At 33.4% G+C, this 26,340-nt stretch overlaps 1 protein-coding gene across 1 annotated transcript in view; it reads right to left on the reverse strand.

Moving 5' to 3' along the window:
• LOC132905674 (phosphatidylglycerophosphatase and protein-tyrosine phosphatase 1) overlaps nt 1–24,368 on the reverse strand; it is a 137,771-nt gene extending 113,403 nt beyond the window's left edge. The window contains exon 1 of the mRNA XM_060957223.1: nt 24,358–24,368. The gene's annotated coding sequence lies outside the window, so the exon portion shown is untranslated. The remainder of the gene's footprint in view (nt 1–24,357) is intronic.
• Nucleotides 24,369–26,340: the final 1,972 nt, after the last annotated feature.

Consider the following 26,340-nt stretch of genomic DNA (forward strand, 5'->3'; position numbering starts at 1 on the left):
TTAATGTGTATGAAAAAATGAAAGTAAACAGATATAGTGGATATAGACGAATAAACAAACGAGTTAGCTAATTGACAAATGGTTTTGTTACATTATTATCTGTATTTGACTAAAAATTTCTTATGAAAAAATGTTAATCATGAAGAAGGAATGGGAATGGAGAGCAAGACGGCTATTTGAGAATTATAAATTATCGATTGCTCGTTTAAATTTAAAGGCGTGCGCTAAATATGTACATAGTTGGAACGCGTCATCGTTGTCTTGTCTGGTGTCACGAATGGTAAAAGAGAGCCATGAGTTTCTTCAGTCGGCAGTCGGCGCCACATAAACATGTCCTCTTCCGCATAGACAGAAGGGGAAGGCTCGGATAATTATACAGCGCTCTCATCTCTCACCAAAGCGTATCCTCTAACTAGCGCTAATAACGCCGCTAATGCTCTTCCATGGAAACTGCTCGTACCTAACAACCACTCCGTTACCTTCTCCACCACAAAGATAAAATGGAAATAACGACAGTAGTTTATAACTCGATACTTCTTTTAAGATAAAAATGCGATTTACAACCATCAAATCTATTAAATTAATTCTTTTTTCTTGAGAGTTTTTAGTCTTTTACCAGCAAATAGCCTTCTTCTTCTTTTATCAAATTTCTGACATTAAAATTGTATAAACTGTAACAAAATGGTTCCTGTAAATTGTGTATGTTCATGAGCGCTTGTAAATATTACCGAAAGTAGGAACGATGCTACGATATCCAAATCACATTAATTTTATTATAATTTATTATAATATTCACTTAGACATTTTTAGAATTGATTCGCTTAAAAATTCTGCACTATCGCAAACTTTCTGGCTAATAAATGGGTCATTTCCCTGGTTTATGTCACAATTTACACTCCATTTTGTATATGTATTTAATGGATTTTTAAATTCTATTCTTTTGGAGACTAAAAGTATAAACGAGAAAATATTACTCTAAATTTCAATTTGTACCACAAGTCTATTATAGCGTATAATTAATCTTGGAATTAATATGTACTTATTTTCTCCACTCGATATTAATACTTACTTTCATAGGTATTATGAGGATACATTTAGTCTTGTCACAAAGACACATAATAACTTATAAACTATCATATTGAATATTATTGGCATCAGATTTTATAATTTTACACAGATTTTATAATATACACAGAATTATATATTTTGTACGTAAAGAATTTTCCAATTTTTCAATTTGTTAAAGAGATGTATATGATCATAATTATTCTTTTTTATTTTACAAACTTGATAAAGATAAAACTTCCCAAATACAAAAAAAACTTGTCTAGGAGCCTTCACGATTAGAACGAAAACAAGGGAAATTATATATTATGGTTTCATAGATAAAATTTCATTTTTGAAGATAGTTCTAATCAAAATCTACAACTATCGTAATTAATGTTGAAATTAAAAAAAAGTGTTAAACTAACATTTTTACCATATGTCATTCTTCATTTCAGATTTTATGTATGTTGATTGTAACATATTTCAATATATATGAACAATAAATGCGAACACAGAAGTATGGAAGCGATTGAGTCAGCACCAAATTTGATAGAGAAAGAGGAAGAGACAGACAGACAGATAGACAGATAGACAAACAGACAGACAGACAGACAAAGATACAGATAGACAGACAGACAGACAGACAGACAGACAAACAAAGGTAGAGGGAGACTATTCGTTTAAATATTAAGAAACCAATAAAATTTGAAATATTTTCTAATACATATAAGTATAAAACATCAAAATACATGTGTCACTACATTTATTAAAGTCCATTATTTTCAAAATTATAATAAGGCTGTGCATCTTAGATATTTTCGTTGATGGAGAGTTTTTAACGATTTCAAAACCATTTATAATCTCTGTTTTTTAATAACATACGATATCTTTTTTATTCAAAATACAATAACGGATATTGAAACGTGCAGCTTGAAAATTCAAAAAGTTTGATAATAATGCTACAATGGAAGTTTTAAATATAATTTGAAACAAAAGTTAAAAATTTAAAGCCACACGATATAAATATCTGTAATTTAACCAATATATATAGCAATAAATAAACGTTTATTTTTCCTACTTCGTTACTTATATTTTCTAGCGACTCAATATTTTCTCAATGACTCAATGTTATCGTTTATTTGTCAATTGTCATTACTGTTGTTGCGAATTTATATCAATCACGTAGCTAATGAGACCTAAAGGATTGAACTTGATGAAAAGAGTAAGAAATGTACCGAACAAAATTTAGTCAGTACATATTAAATAAGAAACTACAATGTAAAAAATTACTAAACAATTTGTTTTCAATAAAAATCAAGGTCGTTTCCATTTCATTGAAGTGAAGTAAATAGAATCTTTTTAATCTAATTTTACGTTGTAGGTAATATCGAGATAAACTCCACAATATCAGATTAAATTGTTTTTGTAATAACTTGCTTAGAAAAATAAGATAAACTCGCGATTCGTTAATATGTATGTACTTCGTAAGTGAATGCAAATAGTAAACATATTATTCCTGTGATAAATTCCATTTCTCGTTCATAGAACATAATTATACTATAATGTTATACAATTATATAACAAGCAAACTTTATAATTCCATAGTTCTGCATACATGCAGTATCTGATTTCAAAATTCGTCAAAATTCGATAATATTAATGAATGTTTTGTAAACAATTAATTGCAAACATTCTCGCGAGTAATTATTTCGTTGACAAGTTAAATTTAGTAATATATAATAACAAATGAAGATAAGTTTAGTAATATATAATACGATTACGTACGGTAAATTTGCCCATAAAAAATGGGATCTGTAAGAAGTGTATTTACTCCTTACATTCATATGTATTAACTCAATTACATTCGTAATAGTTATTTTCGTATTTGTTTTACATAATTATGTAAAGTTTATTACAATAATTAATTTACAGCAAAGACACTTTTTATTGGATTGCTAAAAATATTACAGATATAAATGGCGTATACCTGATCATCGCTTAACTATGCTAGGTGTTGAGTGATTTATACAAGTATGCATCATAATATTGCATCAACAGGATGCGCATGTACTAAATGTTATATTGCAGTAGATACAATAAAGTAATAAATAATTTATGTTATACCATCTATAAATCAACCGTCTTACGTTATAATACAGAATAAAACATGCATTGTGAGGTATGAACTTGAGATTGTTAACACACATATACATATACCAAACAACACATTTTAGAAAAAAATAATAAGTGACAGTCATATAATATTTATTAAATATTATATATATAATACATATTATATTAATAAATATTTCACAATATACAAGGTGAAGCAGTAGTCGTAATACAACCGGGCAAGAGATAATTTTACGTGAAAAGATAAGAAAAAGATTTGCTGTAATGTTTTTTTCAAATATTTTAAATTTATCTAATTCCGGGCACATATTTTCACACGTGTAATAATTTCCAGTAGATTGTTTACTCATCTCTAGTCAGTAAAATGTATTTATATCCTCGTATATTCTTCATCTTTTTATTCACTATAAACGCGGTTACTGCTCTTTTTTTTGTAGAAAATTACTTCTTCCAATTTTTCCATTTATCTTGATAACCTTTGTAAGATACGAGTAGTTATTGTATATCAGAAACATGAAATTACACGTTTACCGAGATAAGTCATACGTACGATCTTACTCAATTTACATAATTTTGATTGATCATTTTATTTAAATAATATTATTCAAGCTAGAGAAGACGTTAATAAAAACGGTATTTAGGATCATAGAACACAATAGCCAGTATTTATAAAGTCAATATGCAGCATATGAGTGTTTGTGACACATCCTAATATTTTAAATTCATATATATAGTACATATACATATATATGTGAATAACTAACATTATTCTACACTTCAAAGAAAACAGATAACGTTATATTAAATAATTATGTTTCTAATAGAAAGAGTAATGATATTTTAAAACAAAAAGATTGTTTCATTTATCGATAAAAACGCTGAAATTACTAAACGATCATATTTAAAGTATAGCGAATGTGAAGATAGCAAATGGTTCGCATAAACATTATCGTTATCGGTCTTCGGTAATAAATACCCACATACCTAGCTACGCAGCATGCTATATAAGTCATGACAAGAATAATTTAAATACACATTTTTCTTAACAAGTTTCACTTTTTCTCAGCTCATAATATACGATGTAAATAACGAAATATGTTGCCTGGTACTCGTTGATACTTATAATATAAATACTTACGATGCTCTTATGAAAGAAAATAACTTCTATATATCTTTTTAGTTCATATGATAAAAACACCAAGCATGTTATTACGTCTTATATGAAAATATATGTAACCAAATTTAAAAATATTCATGTAACAAGCAATATTTTATTTAGTAGGACATTCTATGTATAATCAACAACCAAAGTGTATCAATTTGTCTATTTTATATTTAAAGTTTATATCTAGTTTATATCTAAGTCTTAAAGTAGGAAAATTAGAGTTAAGTGAAAATATTAACTCCAGCTTTCACGATACAAGTATTAACAATGATAATCTTTTAATAAAAGCAAGTTACGCTTCCTCATATTTTTTGACCTCGAAGAATATCGTACTGCATATTGTTAAATATGTCTTGACACACATTTGCATACGACATAAAACGATATTTTATAACTACAGTAGGTTACGATTAAACATAACGATTAAACATAAATAAACATAAACACTTAGGATTTTATGAGATTTTCACATTCTGTGAAGATGAAGGGCAAGTTCTTTGAAGTAATGTTATAACAAATGTAAAGAAAGAATTTCAAAAATAGCGTGTTTTATTTCAATGTATTTGTACGAGGATCTATCACCTATCATATAACGAAATCTAGTCCTAGCGATATCCAAGAATAGCCGCTAGACTTTATCGGTTGGAGAGTTTTCGAAACGTGCCACTGAAGTTTCATCGTCGCATCGCGTTGCCGTGATTTCTCACGTATCTCTACAGGAAACTAGTCGAGAGTAGATAATCACACTCTGCTAACCGCACATCGATCAGGCAAAACGTAAACACGATTAGTATAACGTACAGCTAATGAACTAATCCCGCCACGTCGTCGACGAGCACGAACCCATCTCGCAGAATACATAGTGCTACACTAACATTCGTTACTTGCCTGCTCGTTGTCTTTCTTCTTCTCTATTTCGAATCTTTTTTCCTTTTCTATGGTCCAGAAACGAGCACGTTATTTATGGCTAGTCCGTTGCAACTCCGCTTGTGCATTTTGCGCAAGGGCTGTAGAAAATCGACAGCTGTCACCTCGTTCGGCAACTCCGTATATCCATCTTTCTTTCTTACTCTATTTGTCTTTCTTTCTTTCTTCATCCATTTATCTCTTGACGTATAGCCACCGTGTCATTCTCCTTATACGAAACTCAAGTTTGCCAGCTTGTTTGTATGATATCTCAGTTATACATATGTACATTGGAATTTTCATTTTCGCAAATTAGAATTTTCTAATAGCGAGAAGTTTAATGTCTTTTTAATCAGAAATCATTTATAGTATACGTTACACAATTATATAATACCCTGCAATAAAACATGTATTTAATGAGCCGGGGTAGAGTCGAAGAGAATTTTTCTGAACTTTGTTAAAATTTTGTTAATGTTTCGATGGAGTTTGCTAAATTTTTAGTGATACACATTTGTGTTAGCGAATAATACGAATGCAGAAGAGCAAAAAGGCTAAGACAAGAATGCAAGATAAAACCGAATACAGTTCTAACATTACGTGATTGTATAAGAAATACAATAAACTGCCTTAAAGAAACAAATATTTGTAATATGTATATTCCAAAATATGACTTACCCAGACTCAATATAGTCGTTAATGATCCTGCAGGCGATGCGAAAACACAAATGAAAACGAAGAAGAAGTTAACAGTTGAGTTGCTGAAAACAAATAAATTACGTGAAATATGGCATCTAATCGTCACAAAAATGTATTAAATAAAAGTAATACAAAACTCAATAATAACTCATAATAACATAAACCCAAGTTGCGATGGAAATATCGATGCATTTGTATAGAACAATTTTCGGTGCTGCAGCATCAACGTAGACGCATCATGCAAAAGCTTCAAACAATTTTGAAATTACGAGAATAAATATAAATGTTTATAGTCGAAGTACGTAAACGTTTAATTATACGGGGTAATTTAAACGCCCGTTTAATACTATAACGATATTCATTTATCGCAGGATATATTATAATGGTTTGAAATAATTTGAGCATGTCAAAAGCATTATAATGAGAATTATCCGAAAACCATGCAGCTATTGAATTAGAATTTAAAATAGGATGTCGAAAACGTAAAATTGCGTAACAACTATTCAAGCGACGCACACGCCAAGATTTCGCAAAGGATGCATCCAGTGTAAAGACGCTCTACTAATTATGAGTGAGACTATATGCGTGCGAATATATCATGCATACACACACGTCTACTGACCTATACTTACAATTGCGCGCGTATTGGTGCAAAAGGCGTTATTTATGTCCTCTTTGTCGGGCCATCGATAACCGCTGTAGAGAACTGTGGCGTGGTATAGCGTGGCGTGGCCTAGTGCAGCCCGTGTCGGTGTATACGCACATAAATAATGCGAGCGCAATTTCCCATGTAATTGATGGGGTACCCCCACCTTCCTAGCTTCCCTTCCCTTTCCATAATGGTGAGTGAACTGAGCTCTGGATGTTAGCCACAGAGCACCCTGTGGGGCGTAAACTCGACAATGCCTTCGTCACGCCGCGCATTGTTTGCCACCGCCGAGAGTTCACTCTCGGGGTTGATTTACTGTCCCGAGTTCGCTCACGAGCCACGGACGGCTGCCGACCCCGCAAAGAGCGTGTACCGAAATTTTCGTCGAAAGATCGTCGCTCTTCTGTCATCCTGTTCCCACCCCGTTTTCTCCGGAGTCTCTGCGTTGAGAGATGGCTTTGCTTGCCGGTACGAACCATTAGAAGCAACTGCTCTTTATCCACGTTTTCCTTACCACGTTTTATTCTCGACTTTTGGACTTTAGTTTTCCAGGAACAAAGATTTCATAAGTACATTTATGTTTACATCAACTGAGCTGATACCTACGTACGTCGAATGCGATCCATATTTTCTTCAACAAGTTCTCATTTCCATAACAGCTAAGGGATCGAAACGACTGAAGAAATATCGATTAATTAGTTTTTGTAATTTTCTACTAGGTGTTTCCATAGACTCGTCGAGACAACACGGATCCTTGTTTTATCCATGTTCTCCATAAGACCGTTACTTGGTATTTAACGGTACAGCGCGACATGGGCGTGACAAAAGACAAAAATGTGTGATAAGAGAAGTGATTTTCGTAATACAAACGATCAAATTAAGAATCAATATTTTCTCAATATTTTAAATCTATGTAAAACAATACAGAGTGAAGCTATAAGTAGGTATAAACTCTAAATTTGCAATCTATATTTGCAATATATATCCATTGAGTTTAACGTTCGTTTATATGTTAATGCCTAAGACATTCGATATCATTCATAGGGTAACGTAAGCAGCCAAATTCAGTTTTGAATCACATGATTTTTCATTCACACTTATATATTATACACGATCTCCTTTCAGTCTTTTCTCTCTTCTGTTACCCTCTCTGACAGGCACAATTCCGTACGACATTTTTTATTCGTCACAAGTTCATGATCAACGTTTTCATGCAGGCAAGTAATATATAACAACTGACAACTCGCCATCAATTTTACGGACTGCATCATAAATTATATCACACCAGAAGGCGATATGATATACAAAAAGAGTTGAAATTTTCAGGGACGATGAAGAATTTTCTATTACCATAATTTCATCGCCTCGTATCCTCTTTTGTCGTGAAATATCGGGTATAATACGGTAATTTCGTTTGTTCATTCATGACTAGATTAATTTATACGTTTGTGATATAAGACAAGTCGTAATGCGTAATACAATCGATAACCTAATGTAATAATACTTAAATGGCTTGTAGCTTTCAGTACGTGCTAACTACGTTAATATCAAAATTTCGTTAAGAAATAAAGAGTTGTTTGATAATAAATAATATTAAAAATACAGAGTTTGTTCAATGGCGATGCAATGTTTAAGATCATTGGCATAGCACAGCCACGATTTACGGTAATTGCGAGGAAACTAACCACTATTTACTTTCGTGGAATAAAAAATCGCTAGAAAGAGTCGGCAGTGTCGGGTCGATTTCTTTGCCCTTTCTTTTCGACCTACATACATACATATTCGTGAGTTGGAACGCGGAACACGTTGTTTCTACTTCTGTGTGCGCAAGTAGGTATATGTTGTCTTGTTATGTCGTCCTGGCAATCGGATCAAACATTAAGCCAGTCCAGACGGGTAGACTAGATTAGGAAGGGTTAACCAACGTACCAGTACGGTGATTTAAATCAATGACGGCGGCACATCTGCTGACAGAGATTAATGATTAGACGCACGAGAACGAAGCCTGAAACTCGGTGCTTTCAGAGATCGGACAGATTAGAAACTAATTTAACGAGCTGCTTTCATCGTGCAATCCAATATCCATCTCGATCCCTTTTACTATACATATTGTGCGGGTATCCACTACCGGCTATGTTGATTGATCAAGATCGACGATATCATGTACACGATATTTCTTATCCCATAAGTTGCGTCAAACTTTGACTTTATAAAAAGCAACTTTGATAAACCTCTTCACCAAAAGCCAATATCTTGTCAGCCATTTCAGTTTTTCCATGGCTTGTCTGTCCGATAACGATCCATTTTGATAACGTTAAGATAATCATCTTATCAAAACTAATCATCGAAATAAGCATCTCATTTTTCGAAAGATTTCAAACTTAAGTATTTTTAAAATATCAGGTATTGCTTATTTATATATCTAGTTATCTACCTTTCTTGGAATTAGTAATTGTAATGTGCAGCTATAAATATCTGTGGAAATAAATGAGTGATTTATTTATCCCCCTTATTATAGATAAGGTAGACCATTTCAACGAAAATTATATTGTTTCACTAAATCGATTCGTTAAATTAACTTTAAAATCAACGTAACAGATTAAAACTATACTCGCATATTATTGAAGCTTATTTTATAAGAATGGTGTAAACGTTTTCTCAAATGTAGTGATACTAATTTTTACGACATTCTTATAAGAAAATAAAATAGTTCTTTCGTTAAAATTTTCGTAAAACTTGTAGAAATACATATGATGTAAAACATACAGATACATATGTTCGAGTATTATCGCTACACCAAAACAATATTGTCGCATTGCATATGTCGCAAATAGTTTGAGAAATACTTACCTGCACCGAATTACTGTATATATGTATAATACATAATATATATAACCTAATAATCTATATAACCTAATATTCTATGATATGTATACAACAGAACTTTTTAAAAAAATTTTTTTAAAGTACGATTTAAGTCGAAGGGTAACATATTCAATTTAACACATTCAATAGCATCATGGTATTACACGTAGAGGTTACAAATTTGTGTAAAGTGCTTTCTCTCGCGTGGGAGAAGCTCCGACTATGCTAATGGTTCGGTTTTTTTTAGATGTTAACAACGAGTCGTGTGCTTTCTGAAACGTAAAATATGTAGGCAATTGTGCTTTTAAAGGTGTTGGCGATAAAAGAGATAATATAGTTTGATAATTGTGATTCGTTAACGTATATCCTAAAATGAAAGCCAGCAATAGCAAGAATATACTCGTATGATAGCAGTTTCGAATATCCAATGGTGTATTGGGATTGGCGTTGCTTGTTTAGGACAGCGGGTATAGAAGTTTGACTTTCATAGGGTGGTCACTTGCTGATTGTCAGTTCTCTGTCAGTCTGTCTGTCTGTCTTCCTCCCGCTCTCTTTCTCTTTCTCTCTTACAAAACTCTAATGGAGAACGCATATAGATTGGGAGGACACTTAGCGAAGTTAGCGCCTGTGGCTACTTTATTTACGCCATACACATGTCGACACCGACGACAGTCCTATGTATACAGTAGCATTCGCTGGTAACTGACTATACAAACATTATCCGTATAGTTCGTATTTATGCACGGCTTCGCTATGTTTACAATCTTAATTATTCGTTGCTAAACTGGCATCAGCTCTGTCAGTCGAAACGTTCGAGCTACCGTACCATTTGTCTAAGGAAACAACTTTAACCACTTAACACTTTTGGATCGGAACATGATTGCTTTGTACCTCGCCTAGAGAGACTGTTTGACAACAATAATAGTTATTAAACTACATTCGATATATTTTACATGTAAAAAAAATCATATTAAATTTTGCATATACTCTTTTAATGTTTTTTAATCTCTCTCTTTCTCTCTCTCTCTCTCTCTCTCTCTCTCTCTCTCTCAGCCCTTGCAATGCTCTTTTATGTTTATTCAGACAAACTTACTTTAAACAAAGAAATATTTTAAGATTTAATTAGAATAAGTTTCCACTTTTTACTTATTTACTCATTCATTTTACTTATTTACTTATTTATTCATTATTTACTCAGAAGCTTGGGAAAACTATTCATCTATAAAGAAGGAGAAGACACAAAATATGTACAAACAATGATTACACTGCTTGTAAAAAGGAAGGATGAAGGTGTGTGTTAACCATTTAAATATTTTCTTTATTTGCAGAGTATAAACTTCGATACTACCTATAATAGATTTCGTTGAGTTACAATGTCCCTTTATGTTTCATACAAAAACATTGTTAAGCCCCTGTGTTGCCTTCACGCCTGTCCTTCGTGATCGGCACTCGAATATTTCATACCGACATTTTGAACATTAACTCTATTCGTCAGGGCTTGTGCCATCGAATGGCGTGGCAGTCAACCGTGTGACACTCGGTGCATACATGTACATACCTTTTGGCCTTCTTTGTGGCCTTTACACACTGACAAACAGCTGTTCGATTTTGGACACAGTCATTACGTATACATATCGCCACGTTCCTCATCTTTTGTTGTACAAGAATGGGTTGTTTAGACAGCCTTCGTTTCTGGTATTTTTGTGACCAGAAAACTAGCCGTCGCAAAATTTCCCTGCAGTAGGTATTGTATAATATCTATCCATTCTTCGACATTTTATTATTTTATGACAATAGTGTTCTTTCATTATTTATTTCGTCCCAAACATTTATCAGTAGGAGTCATACGCAAGCAGACATTCCGTTTTTTTAATTTTTCTTTAAAAAATTGTATAACCTACTATGGGAAATAATATTTGTTTATAGCTGAACGTTTTCTTTTTATTTTGCTTATAGTTGAACGTCCTTTTTTTTACTTTGTTTATAATTGATAGTAATTCTATGTTTTGTTGCGTATATAAATCGTTTTATTTACATTTATCATATCCATACATGTAAAAATATAATTATATATATTTCTCGAAAAACTATCGCGGATAATACATAATACATATACTAGTAAATATATAACTGCGTACCGCAATTTCACATTATCAGCAAAAGCAACAAAACTATGTACAGACCATATTTTACATAAATTTCGAGTAAAAATATTGTAATGTATTCTTTAGATTCCACAAAACCTTTTTCTGTTTGCGATTCTTTAAAAACAAAAAGTTATTAATCTACAAAAGAAGATGCAAATTGGTTTCCTAATTATTTTTATCCTAGATATATGCCAGAATCATTAATGTACGAAATTAAATAAAAGAAATTAAGGTATTTATTTTCATATTTGAAAGTTACACTTTTATTCAATTTAATATAGTCTGATCGAGTACATATTTAAACCTTTTTTAATGCAGACGATGTGTTAGTAAACCATTCTAACCATTTTTATCAAGACAAAAAGCAGATTATAACAATTTCACTTTTTTACAACTACAAAAGTGGTATGGCCTTGTTCTTTCGTTTACATCTATATTTTCACGATAGGTATTGTTTGATCATGCTCAGAGTTTTTTTTTTCACAGTTACATAATAAGTACTTTTGAGATTTAGGAGCATAACGAAGTCGACGTATCTAAATCCTTTTCAGTCGATATTGAAAGCATTATTGTAACAAATTACATGTTGATTGTAACAAATTTTGTTATGTTTATTCGATAAATTGATTTGTATACAGAAAAATGGTAATTATTTTAAATAGTTATTGTAACTTTGGAACGTAAGTACTATTACGTTCAGTGAAGATTATTGTATTGAATATTATTATAATACCTAAATACTATGATGATTCATATCATAATGAAATCTTTAATTTTTTCAATTTCTTAACAAAATTTAGTAATATTTTGCGTTATACAGCACATGTGATGTGTATAAAATAACAGATTGGTAATGAAATATCTAAAATATAGTAGGTAATAGTGGTGTACTACTGAAAAGCATTCTATTTATATTAGATATCAGCAGGTATCTTTATATTTATGACCGACAGCACCTGCAGTATCTACCTGCTTATTTTATGCCTCCCGAAATATCAAATACTTGATGTTTCCAGGTTTTATTCACTAAATTATTTACTTGATTAATTCTATGATCCTTTTACATCATAAAGGTTAATATAATTCATATTTACTTTTTGACACTACGTTTACAAGACTTTTCTTCCTATTTCATTTCTTCAATCAATGCGAAATAGTAAGACATTCCTTACATATGTGGGAAATGTAGAAAAAAAGAGAGAAAAAAGAGACCTTTTTGAACAGCTTTTATTTTAAATCTTCGGTATAAATAGATACATAATGAAAAATAACGTGACACTGATGACTTTAACGGAACTATAGTAACGCGCGGAGGAAATTTGAAAAAGATATCAAGCTAATTCAAACAAACGTTACCCTTATACTATGTGCAGTTACGATAAATCGCATTCGATTTCCATTTTGTCGTAAGATTCTATGAAATCGAAAATGCGAAATACAAAGTAGGATATACAATATTATCTGTGGTAACATATTCAAAGTAAAAGTAGAAGTGCTGCTGTCTCGAAGCGTCTCTCGAAAACGACGAAGAGATCACGAAGTAGTGTTCTTATGAGAGTACTAGAAGATAGGATGCGTTCGACTACCGACGTTCGAGACTGCAAATTATTGTCAGCGTAGCGGGTCCCCGGAACCGACTAACAGTTTTGTAAAAAGCTTTTGTGAGTTTACCAGCATCGTAACTTCAACTTTGTCGCCGACAGCGTTTCTACTGTGGGACAGGAGACAAGCGAACCTGTATATAGGCGAGCTAGAGTGGTTGGTGGGGTTTGGACGGGCTGCTCGGAGACGCGAAGATAAAGCAGGAAGGGCAAAAGAGACGCCCTCGCTGAAATTACAGCCTCGTAACTCTCGGTAAGCGGGAAAGAGCGTATGTGACAGCGGGCGGACAGGCAAACGGGCGAACTGGCGAACCGGCGAACCAGCGAATAGGCGGACGAACTGCGCATGGTTTCCGGGAGTTTTATAGCCATCAGGGGGGGTGTTTCAGGGGTGTTTCTGCCCGAACTACCCGCCGTTGCCTTACGGGGTTGCACCGTTACACGGTTCCCGCATTCTCGTAAACAACTGGCCAGACGTGCTTATCACATTTTCGCGATACGTAGCTTTACTACCTCGTTTAATCTCTATCGATTTCTACTTTCCTAATAAAAATGTTAAACGCTTCATCAGGTGAACATTTTGTATACTTTAAATTATGCTGTTATATCCTTGATAAAAAACGTAATGCTATCGAATTTGAAGTATTCGGGTAACTCGACTTATCAACAAAATACATACCTATCGATAAGTATGGTTAGTTAAACAAATTCTCAATGTACTTGCATAACTTACGTAACGTGTCGCGATACCACTGTCTTAAGCATAACTGGCAGTAATTTTGTTAATATTGTATTAACATTTTTAAAAACTAATTTATATATACATTTCAATTCTGTTATTTATATAATGCATTGTATATACCTAGCCACCTCGTCATTGAAATTATAAATTATCAATCCATTTGTATGCGAAATTTGTATACGGTGCAAATATTTATTTCAGAACGGTGAAATTATATCCATAATTCAATATTTATTACTATGATTCTAATAAAGAATATAGAGGAATTTGTTTAACACATGAGGAATGATAATAAATAGGTATATCTATCGCTTAATGAAAAAAATCATACAACGATAAATAAATTATTACAAGCAAATGTTATTCATGTTAGTCCTAAAATTCAAAATCAAACGAATATAGAATGGGATAAGACAAGATAATTAGGGTGTATTAAATTTTTGGGCCGCGCAATTTGAAAACATGTAACAGTCGGGGGCGACTATCGAATATCGCCATTACTGGCTAGGTGGTCTCCTCTACCCCATTTCGGCCATATTCTCGACACCGGTGGTAAATCTGCAGGATGTCAAGGGCGAAAGGTGTGACATATCTTATCGTAAACGTCTCATAACGGCGTTGCGGCACTAACGATGCGTGACACACGACGACGTAAAGCCGTGGCGCCTTGTCGGAAAGCTCGCTCGGCTCGTAAACCGCAACTAACGCACCCTTTTCTTCAACTGCTGCCGTATTAATGTCGATCAGGGCCACCCTAGCATAAAATACGTTGTCTTTCTATTGTTTTCTTCCTCTTGTCGTTACATCCTTTCTCTTCCCTAAATCTTTACCAATACATAGCTAGTCCAGTTTATCATATAGATACTACTTATGTATTGCTTTTCCTTTATTTTTATAAGCATGTATTTATATACGTATAGTATGATATCGATGAAAGGCATTATATTAATTTGTATTGTTATACAGATATGTAGTAAGTTACACTTCGATTTGTAGCGGATTGTATATCATTAATTGTAGTGAAAATGTGCTTACGTATTATTTTATGTTTTATATGACGAGAAAATTGTTTATAAGGCAGATTTATTCCTGCCAAATATCGTTATTAAAATTTATATCCCGTCTGAATGTCAATTATTTTCGATGGCTAATGATAGAGTTAGAAAACACGTTTGCTACTTTATAGGTATAACTTTAATGATTTCTATCTAAGCAACGGTAAGTCTAAGAATTTACAGTTGATAAAAAAAAAAAAAAAAAAAGAGAGAGAGAGAAAGGAAATCGTCCATTGGTAATCTACTTATAAGCGGCGAATTTGACGAAAATATCGACTAGCGTGTTTCTCTGGCGCCGCGTCGCGCCGCGCCGCCGCGCCGCCAGAAAGTAAATTAGACGATCCTTTACAACCTTCGTTTCGGTCTTCGTCGAAAATAATAGTAGCTGGATCTTATAGTAGTTAAGGGATCGGCTGTATCCATTTATTAGCTGCAAGATGACGGGCAGTTTGGAAATCATCAGCAGCAATTAGACACGGTGGGCTCAATTGTTTGCTTGGGCGGCACATTTGAGGGGTGTTCTTCAAATTATTAGCTCGACGTTGAATCGCTCCTGGCATCGGCATCGCTTTACGAGAGAAGGGTTCTTCATGGAACTAATGTAAACTGCATCCTATTGCTTTCAATCCGATCAGTGTGAAGGCCACATAGCCATATCAAAATAACATATTACTGGTATTAAAATACCAATAATGTTAGTTGCTATATTTTTGATGGGCGAGCAATAGGGTATAGGTCAAATCTTGGTCAAAACGATTAATTCCAGTTATTTTTGTAGCATGTCTTAATCGTTCCAAATACCACTTAGTTGGATAAATTTTGGTCAAATTATGTGTCATCATCCTTAAAAAAAAAAAGTTACGTATTATTAAATTTCACGTCAAAAATTTATTTTATTTAAATTTTAAGTTTTCACGGGTGGAACTGATGTCCACTCAACAGAGATATATTATACTGTATATATTATACCTTTCCTACTATCTTCTTTAACGATATCTACTAAGATATTTAAGGCTTTTTCAGTACTATATTTTTAATTTTGATCTAGACTATAATATCGATTTGTTCTAGATCTTTTGCTTAGTCGGTAATAAAGTAAATATTAAAAATTGTCAAAACAGTCTTTCTTCGATGAATATTGTATGGAATTGCGTATTCCAAAGTGTGTTGGCAAATACGTCTCGTTAGTTCATATAAAAAAATCGTAAGCTGTTTATGGCCAGACATAATTATGATAAAAAACTAAATTATGGTGCACACAATCGACAAGCTTCAAATTAATTGTAGTACATCTGACTTTTCTATCACATTGTGTGCGCAACTGAATTTTCTGTCATATATATCGAGAAATCATAATATATGTGCTCCTGTAAATTATCTGTCAGAGACAGGACCATAAATAACAGTAATTATTTATATAGCTTCTTGCTATGTCTAATACAAATAGAACATTAGACATTTTATTGAACTTTCAAATTATATATTGTCCTAATGTAAAGTACAAAAGATTATAAGAAACGTTATTTCTGTAATATAATAAGAATATTTTAAGAACATTAACGATAAAATTTTTCTGGATAAAGTAATAACCTTGAAATTTATTATAATTTATAGGGCTTCGTTTACGAAAATATACAATCGTCTTATTGTTGGGAAGCTGTCCTGAGTAAACTAATAATAATCAAAACATGCCATAAAACCCATCTATTCGTAATGACCGTAATTCTTAGTGGAGGTAAGCGAGGCTAAGAAGAAAGGGTCATAAAGAAGCGGCGTTGTGTGCCGACGGCGAATGCAAATAGAAAATCGTAGACCGGCAAGACTCGTAAAATAACACTGCCATAAATTATGCGTTTTCATTCTTACGAACGAAATGCCATCGATATTTCTGTCCTCGCACTATTGACCTCTGCTGCGGTTCCGGTAAAAAAATTTTAACATTACTTCGTAAACACGCACACGTTTGCTATCTGATATTTTTTAAATTCCATGTGAATTCTTACATTTTTATAGTCACGTAGTGACAATTACAGAAAACCTATAGGCTAAATGAATATGCACATATATTACTTACATGTAGCACAATAAAATATTTTCATTATTGGAGCCATCTTCGCGTTTGAATATTTTTAAAATGTAAATTCTAACGCTATGTGTAGTATCTTTGTACGTTATTTGTTCGACAGTTTAATGAAGAAAGAGAGAAATTAAATCGTAAAGGAAAAATCGAAATAGACTTGACTGTACCTGTAAGTGAAATAATCGTACAGATAAATGTGATTTCACAATGTGTTAGAATAAGCGATATATAGAAAGTTGTATACGCAATTATGTGAATCGGGACATTCCGTGTGTCCTGAAATCAATTGGAAATTCATATATAGTGGCTCATTTGGCGGATTTGAGCGATATCCTGGCGACTCGATGGCGTAGAATTAACGACTTGCCTTGACGCTAATGCGGCACTACGAGCTTTCGCCGATTGTTTGCGACGCTGCTCGCACACACGTGTTGTGACTCAGAAATGATAACTGATGATTTATCCGTGACAGGCTGCAGGTACTGCGGATGGATTATCGTTCTGATTGCAAAGTATGAAATAATTAGGGAGCGGACCGTCGACCATCCATCATTGAGCAACGATGGCCGCTTGTCAGGCGCCGTTCATTTATCATACTCGCTCAGCCATCACCCTCTTCCTATTCCCATCGCATCGGCAATGTTCCATTGTTCGTATATCGGACGTAACTGTCCGTTACTGCTAATTACCTCCTGCCCCTGCGAAAGATTACGCAGTCAAGGTATCAAACGTATTAACGTGCACATACCTCTAGCGACTAGACTCTAGTTACTCACAACCATTCGTATACAGATACATGCACGCGTTGGCTTAGCGACCGAACAACGACTCCATTAACCGTGTTTACTTGGCCAAAGATCTCGCCTATCGGTCAACTATACAGTATATGGATGCTGTCGTATACGCCGCGACGCTTTGTCGCACGCGAATGCATTTCCACAATAATCTACCATGCAGTTAACTTGTCGCACGAGGGGCCGCACAGTTACAATAGACACTGAATAGAAACTGAATTCGTCCTTTATCTCTTGGTTTCCCATTTCATTTGATCTTACAGCTTAAATAACCAATTTGTAACACGAATCCACGTTACAACCTAATAACGACAAATTTAGATTCGATTTTATAGACAATATATTGTAATAACTATATGCTTTTAAAAGTAAGAGGCACGCTTTTAAGATCATCAACAATTTTCCACAGCTGCCAAATGATGTTAGAATAATATTTGTATAAATTGAATTAACCAACATATTGACATGCTTAATAAATACGTGTAGGTAAATGTTCATGTATTTTCTAGTGAAATTATTATTAAAACAACAAATAGAATATATATATATATAATAATAATAACACTTAAAGAGAGAAAATCACAAGTATATGTAGTCTCTTTCTATTTGTTGTTTTAATATAATATATATATATATGCATAATATATTCCTTCTTAACGTAACTTTCTACAGATTATTTCAAATCATCTCACTTTAAGCAGTCGATTCAGTTTTTACACCATCTGCAGCTGTCGACGTAAAAAAATTAAACGTAGCTTTGAGTTATTAAAGATTAAATAACAAGCAACAGAATTATTAATAATAATTTTATAATATATGTATGTCAAGATTACCGTGATTTTTTAAATTGCAATCGCTGCTACTCTAACGTAGAATTACTGCAAGTTTTATTCTGACGTTATTATTCCAATATTTTAATAAATGTATAACGATAGTATATGATAGATTTGCAATATACCTAGTAACCCTGGAAACCAGTGATCTCGGATTGGAACGACGATATCTATCAACAACGACGATGATAATTAAAAACTGACCTGAATACGTTTTGATAAAGTTACTTACGATGCGATAGATCAATAAAATTGAGATCTATCGCTGTTGAAAGTCAAGTTTTCCTATCGAATGATAAAATCAAATTCGCAAATGTTGATATGCATTAGAGATAATTCACGGATAAATTTAACGGAAAACAACCGAGTAGCAGTGATTCGTGTTGCAATTCGTGTATCAACGTTAATTGACTTTGACCTTTTAAACAGTGTAGGGTAACGATCGATTAGAGATGTTGCATTGCGTTAACGTGCACTAGACTAAAAGGAAAGAAAGCCCTGGTATATTTACAACTCAACGTAAACCCTATTGTTACAGCTGTGACAGCTTGTCTAAACACTTCTAAGTATTTGACTTTCCTTCGTAAAGTTGGCTTTGACCTGTTCCGGTTTATGCGTTCAGTTTTACGCACAATAAGACGAGAAATCGTGCTTTGAATTATGCTCCTTTGCTACTGTACGTTAATACCTGACGTTTTTGTTCTTGTTAAAGGAGATAGCATACATTTCTACTTGCTTTTCATGCTACTGAAAACTCGTTTCTTTAACTATTAATGAGATCCAATGTTTTCGGTATAATTATAATCAATCATATCATAAATCAAACTTTCCTAAATCATAGTACAACGTGAGTCACGTAAGTAAATGTTACGCTTTCTAAAACACAGTACCCAACTATAGTTTATCTATCTGTTAACATTCGAAACGATCCTAATAACGTTTTGTAACATTGCATGAGTTCTCAAGACATTGGATTGTCAAAATAATTGGACAACGACAATAGCGAATGGGTAACATAGTTTACATACAAAGATTTAGTTCGGTCAAAGAAAAGAAAGTAGAAAGTGAGAGCTTTTTCCAGAACATTCTGAAGCGGGAAAGTTTACAGGGTCTCGAATCCCACAGGAATCGTTCCTCTTTTTCTCTCCCTTCAACCGTACATCGATTCGTTTGTCAAGTAACTTTCGAGTTCGGGGGTAAGCCAATATTTCACGAGGAGCGGAACCAAGATTGAGGCTAGGAAGCGGTGGGAAGGCTGCTGACCACAAAGAAGATAAATTTGTTCCGCAATTGAGACGGGCGTGCCGTAGTAAATCTCGTCTATTAGGTATCTCCTCTTCTCTCTACCGCAGGTATAAAACTATAAATTGAGGTTGGAAAGACACCTCCACATTGAGCGTGACCACAAAGAATTACACGTAAAGAACAAGAAGCTTTCACGTGGTTCGTTCGCTTACGCTCGGGTCTTGCCGTTTTACGTTTTGCATAACCAATGCATTTTATGATATCATTTGATTAACCATTTATGTTATTATTTAACATTAAATTTTGAATGGATTAAATATAACATTGTCAAAATACATTTTATCGAGATTGATCAGAGAATTTATGCTAACTATAAAATTATGTATTTGCATTTCGTAATTTTACTGTGCCTATTTTCTCTAATACTTATTCGGGTGTTTCGAATTTATGTTAACAAGTCCTGCATTTTCTTTACACACAAACGAAGTCACTGTTTTAGAACTTTTAATCAACGGAATCATAATAGGTGAAATAAAAACTAAACAGAGAGAAAACTAAAACTAAGTAGAGTTATAAAGTGTTAAGTAATAAAATGTTACATATGCGACATTTTATTATATTTTTTATATATTTATACAATAACAAACATATCATACATACGATACATATATATATATTTTTTTAAATATATGATATATATTGTGTATATATATATGTAATTGTATATGTGATATGTTTATTACTGTATAAATATCTGTATAAATAATAAAGAGCAGTAAAGCTACTTATGAAAATATTTTAGTGCTTTAGTAAGTTTTTTATTTGCCGCAATATAATCTCTCCATCAAACGAATATAGAAATATAAGTTTTTAACGATGCATAATCTGCAAAAACCATTTTAAAATGTGTTCTTATTTACATTGATATTACCATTGTGCTCGATATAGAAGACGTATCGCGTGCATTAGAAGTCATTTTGTCCCTGTCCTTGATACCATTTTTTGACATCGAACTACAAAGTGAACTATAGACTTAAGTTATAGCTTACGTGACCGGTACTTATAAGTTTTTTGAATAATTGCAAGGTACACAAGGGTATGTACAGGCCAGAAATTCGATCGTGAACAGAGAAAAAATGTACGCTGTCAGAAAACGTCTCTACCTTTTTCTTCCCGAGCTGTGGTAATATTTTGCTTATTATGAATTATGACCTGGCGTTTTTAAACACAACACAGTTCCGTGTAAATCGTGGAAGGATTATGAAATTCAATTTAGCATGCGATGTCATAGAGTCACAGCATGTAAGATGCAAATAAATCAGTCACGTAAGACCGTAGTTACGTTGAACATGTTCCCGATAGATCTCGGAACGTTCGATCTTGCTCGTAAGTCAAACGAAAAGTACAATGCGCCTATTCGATGTATCTACCATTAGCGTAAATGGTATATCGTGCGATTTAACCGTGGTACTTGTTGCAACGCATTCCACCTGTCACGAATCCTCCGAATTTGCGAGACATTTAATGCCATGACATTTTGTCTTTGTCGACTGGATGCTATTGGATTTTATTGTATATTTGCTAGTTAATATTTATGTTCTGTCGTTTTCTCTGCTTTCATTTCCGGTATATTTTTCGAACATAACACAACGCAAATCACTTTCTCAATACGATGCTTCCTAAACCTGGCTATACATAATACTCTTTCTAAATAATACATATTCCGATCTGTAGAAAATTAAGTTTATAATTTATAAATATCTTTGCATAAATTTACTACATATTCAGTTTCTAATACCAAGACGCATTATCATTTTAAATTACTTCGTTAATATCATTTACTCCCTTATCTGAATTACAAAAACTGCAAGTAGTTAACTTTGGATCACAAAGTCAAAAATCGTAAGATCATTAATAAAAGAACGTACAGGTAATAGCACATATATTAACATACACGTTACATTAAAATCAATCTCGTATGACATTAACGTTTTTTCGCAAACTTAACGGCTAAGAGCCGGAAATAGGTAGGTACTGTTCCAAGTGAAAAATGTCATAGTGATTATACACATTGTTACTACGTTATCTTAATTATGCGATCGAAGAAAGAGGTAGAGAGGTAGCAGGTGGGAATTAAACCGGAATTTCACAAATCGCAATTACAAACTGACTGGCTTCATTTAATAAAGGCCTAATAGGCCTTTATCGCGGCATAATTAAGATCGCTATTAATGTTCATGGGCGTTGTGTAAAAAGAGGGCAAAAAGTGGAAAGAACGTTTAAACCTGTACAACATCACTCTCCGATGTGTACAGATAAGAGATTTTTAAGAGCGTTCCGGAGTCTGTTGGTTCGAAACGCACCTCAACGTTACGCAACCGCATCCACGATGCATGCAGCCACGTATACGTCGAACATTACCTCTGTCGGTTCTTAGAGAGCATGATGTACATACGTACGGCTGTTCGTCCGTTCGTTGGCATTCTGAATCATTCTCAATTCCCCGAGTTCGCCGCAGACGCGTGTTGAGAATGATACATTATTTCCCATGCGAATGTTTCTTTGCTGCGTAATGGGCGATAAATAACATAAATTAATGCCTTATTCCAGACATGTCGGTTATTTATGCCCCGGAATAACTTTATCCCGACGCGTGATTACCGGCAGGCACGCAGCCCTGCGTTTTATTCGCCTCCCCTCCCCTCCGGCCCCCGCTCCACTACTCGCGTCACGCTCACTCGCACCTTCACCCTCTCTTTCTTTCTCTTTCACCACCTAGCCATCGCCACCATCCTTAATTTCCTCTTCCCCAGTCTTATAATCCTCCTATCCATATCGTAGGTATGCGCTGATACTACCAAACTTTAAATTGTTTCGGACGTTCTCAATAGATCCACGAATTTCTATGGTCCGTGATATTCATACAAATAACTTTTTTCGTTACATGATACATCGAATCAACTGTATAATATTTCTATAACGATGAAACTGGTCCATCCAGTTGGAAATGTTTAAAAGTGTTCCACCCTATCGTCTAAGGTATAACTTCATCGAATCGAAATTTCGCGTAATGAATTTTATATCTTGAAGATGTCCGTTAAACGGAGGACTTTTACACTCCGATAATTTTTTTGCTACTTTAACGACGGTCTCTCACCTTTTTATTCGACATTTGCTAGGTGCAATAACACCGTTTCGCACGCTGAATCCATCAATTAATTCCAATCAGCGAAGTACATACTCGGTTAATTATAAGATCTCATTATTACATAAAACAAACGTCTGGTTCTAAAATTGTTAGGAACCAGATTAAGACCGAACATCTTAGATGAACGCATGGATGTTGCACAGAAATTCCTGTTACATTCTCATCAGTCAGAACACGGAATACCAAGATTGTTTCGGTCGCACGAACACGTAAATACACGAGTAGCTAGCAATAAATCGTGGCCTACGGAACAAACCCGAAGAATGTAGGCGAATCTCCACCGCTGTTCCTATATCCGTGGCAAAAGAGCAAAGTTACGAGGCGGAGATTTTGAACGCGATAAGCATTATTGCATCTACGAAAAAGGGTACACGTGTACCGTGACGAAATTTGACGTAGCAGACGGTTCGTTACTTCTATTCGTTTTCACTCGGAAATGACTTTAGCACCAAGCAATCTGGATGAATTAGCAAAATAAGGAAGACTCGTTATTATAGTGCCATGTACTTGCTTCCTAACGTATAATTTTCTCAATTATGATTCAATTTGCAATAAACACGAACGTAGAAATTTAGTTCTTTGCTTTACTGTTCGCTTTAGTGTCGGTATTTTGTTATAGTTACTTAGAACGCGTAACGTAGTTTAACAAAGTCGGAAATGAAACATCCGGTAAAAGTAAACGGTATATTAATCTTGTTTTCGTGTTCTTACATGGCGTTTCCTCGTTGGAAGGTTAATATGTAATAAGAAAAATAAAAATTGTATTCTAGCACTAAATCACCAACTAGGCGTAACGAATAAAGATATTTAATTAAATCAATTTACACTGACATGATATGAATAATATACGAGTGAAATTCTTGAATTTCTATTCCAGGAATGCTAAGCGATCTTTTAGGCATTAATAAGTAAGAAACAGTGTATAGCGTAATGAGGTTGGTATGTATAATTACTTGTATCTACAACGAGTAGCGGCGTTCCTTTGAAACTGTATTCAAGTACTGTTACTTCTATGAGAGCGTCGATCAATTAATTCCAATCAACGCACTATTCAGTTAATTAAGAAATCTCGTTATTACATAAAATGGCACCCGACATATTTGTTTCGTTTATTTTAAAAAAAAAGTTATGACATACACGTTGTAAAGTTTATGGAGAGGATAGTTTCCCTTCTCGGTTACAGCATCGTACAAATACTGTATTTACTAACTTGTTTATACCGCTCAAGAATCGAAGTAACGACGTACCGCTGTATTAATACGTTAAATACGTTAAATACGTTAAATACGTGTTTCTCATTATTATTATTCTATGAAATATTTATACGTTTTTATTACAATTGTATTTCAATACAAAATTTAATCGATACGAATTTCGTTCATTCTAAGATAAATAAAGAACGCATCGATCGATAGTGATATTGTCAAATATTAGATATTAAATATTTTATTGGAAGTCTTATAACGCTGATACATGATATTAAATTGTTAATATAATTATAATGTTTGAAGCAAACTTAAAGCCATCGTTAAAACATGACAGATAGTAAATATGATTTCAATGCATAAATGAACATTAATATCAAATATCGAGGGACCTACAAATCATAAGTTACGATGATTAATATTAGAAACCTAGATATTACTACTTTCACCTTACCTACACTTTTCTTCCGTTAATATCCTTGTTGAAATATTGCGCGTACAAAATTTCATAGTTGTACATATGTATTTGTATTTCTTAAAAAATAGTAACATAATTCACCCGAAGTAAAAAATCTCTCTATAACTTAAACCATTAAAATGGCTTAAAACCATTATGTTTTTATGATTTCATATTACACGTAATTGTATACAACACTGTACCAGGCTTTTGGATAGAAGCCGTACCCAAAAAGGACTTTTTTCACAATGTCTTCTCAGCATTGCAGCTAGATCCATCTGAAATTTCAAATTAGTTCAGAATAGAATGCAATATCGTATTTTAAATAAAATATGTTGATTACTTCAGCTTTTAATAGTTAGGTATACAACAACTGATTATTCATGATTACGTACATATAGTGCTTCAATAACGAATAATCCATTGTGAAAGTGTCAAAATATTATTGAGTATAATTTAACAGTGTTTAACGCGCATGAAATCAAAAAATCGCGAGGAGGCAAAATAAACGGAATCATAAATACATAATGTTAAATCTAGGTTAAATTAAATAGAATCAAATTCCAAGTTGCAAGTTAGTTGAGAATCGCTTCAGATGGCGGTAAATACGTGGCCATTGTATAGTCGGTAAAGCTGTTATCTTTCTTTACTGTAATTCTTTTAAACAACAACAATCACGAACAGCCAGAAATCAAACACTATTTGTAGTTTTCGTGCATATATCTACGATATGTATAGGCATAATTTTGTTTTACGTTTTCAATCCTATTCTTGGCAACCCTATACTTACAATTAGTACATAATACTCTTTCATTATTACAAACTACATACATACATATATATAAAAAATATATACTATAAAAAACAGACACACAGTTGATGTTTTTCTTTGGAGATTCAACGCGATTTTTTCGATCGGTATTTTATTTCAAGCGCGTTCAAAGACAATTTTATAAATATCTTAATATGAAACAGAATGATAAATTTGAGAAATTTCTTGGAAGCTGTTAAAACATGTTTCCTTGGACTATTCGCTTTTTCAAGAATTAGTAAATGCTTTAATATTTAATTATTTAAATAAATATATCGAGAGAAATAATTTATTTAAATATATTTAGCCAGTACTGCGTATACATTGTACGTATATTTCTCGTACAAGCATATATAAGCAACGTAACTGATGAAATTACGATAGTAATTAAACTTGTAACGTTTGAAGATAGAGCTCGTAAATACACGTACAAGTTTTTACCTTACATTGTTAAAACAAAAACGATCGATCACAAGCTATAACACCAAAAATAAAAATGTGGCGAAACAAACACGTTTGCGTGATCATCAAATAGTTACTGGAGAGGTTAATATGTATACGCGGTTGGTAGTGGAGGCTTTACGGATGACTTTGGGTAACCTCTTCTAGATTCGAAGTTGTGTCGAGGAATTCTGTGGAAGGAGGTTGGCTCGGTGAAATATGGACTCGACGGTTGCGTCGCCGCCGCAACATTAATTGGT

The sequence above is a fragment of the Bombus pascuorum genome, chromosome 3, assembly GCF_905332965.1.
Source record: "Bombus pascuorum chromosome 3, iyBomPasc1.1, whole genome shotgun sequence".
NCBI classification, from domain to species: Eukaryota; Metazoa; Arthropoda; class Insecta; order Hymenoptera; family Apidae; genus Bombus; species Bombus pascuorum.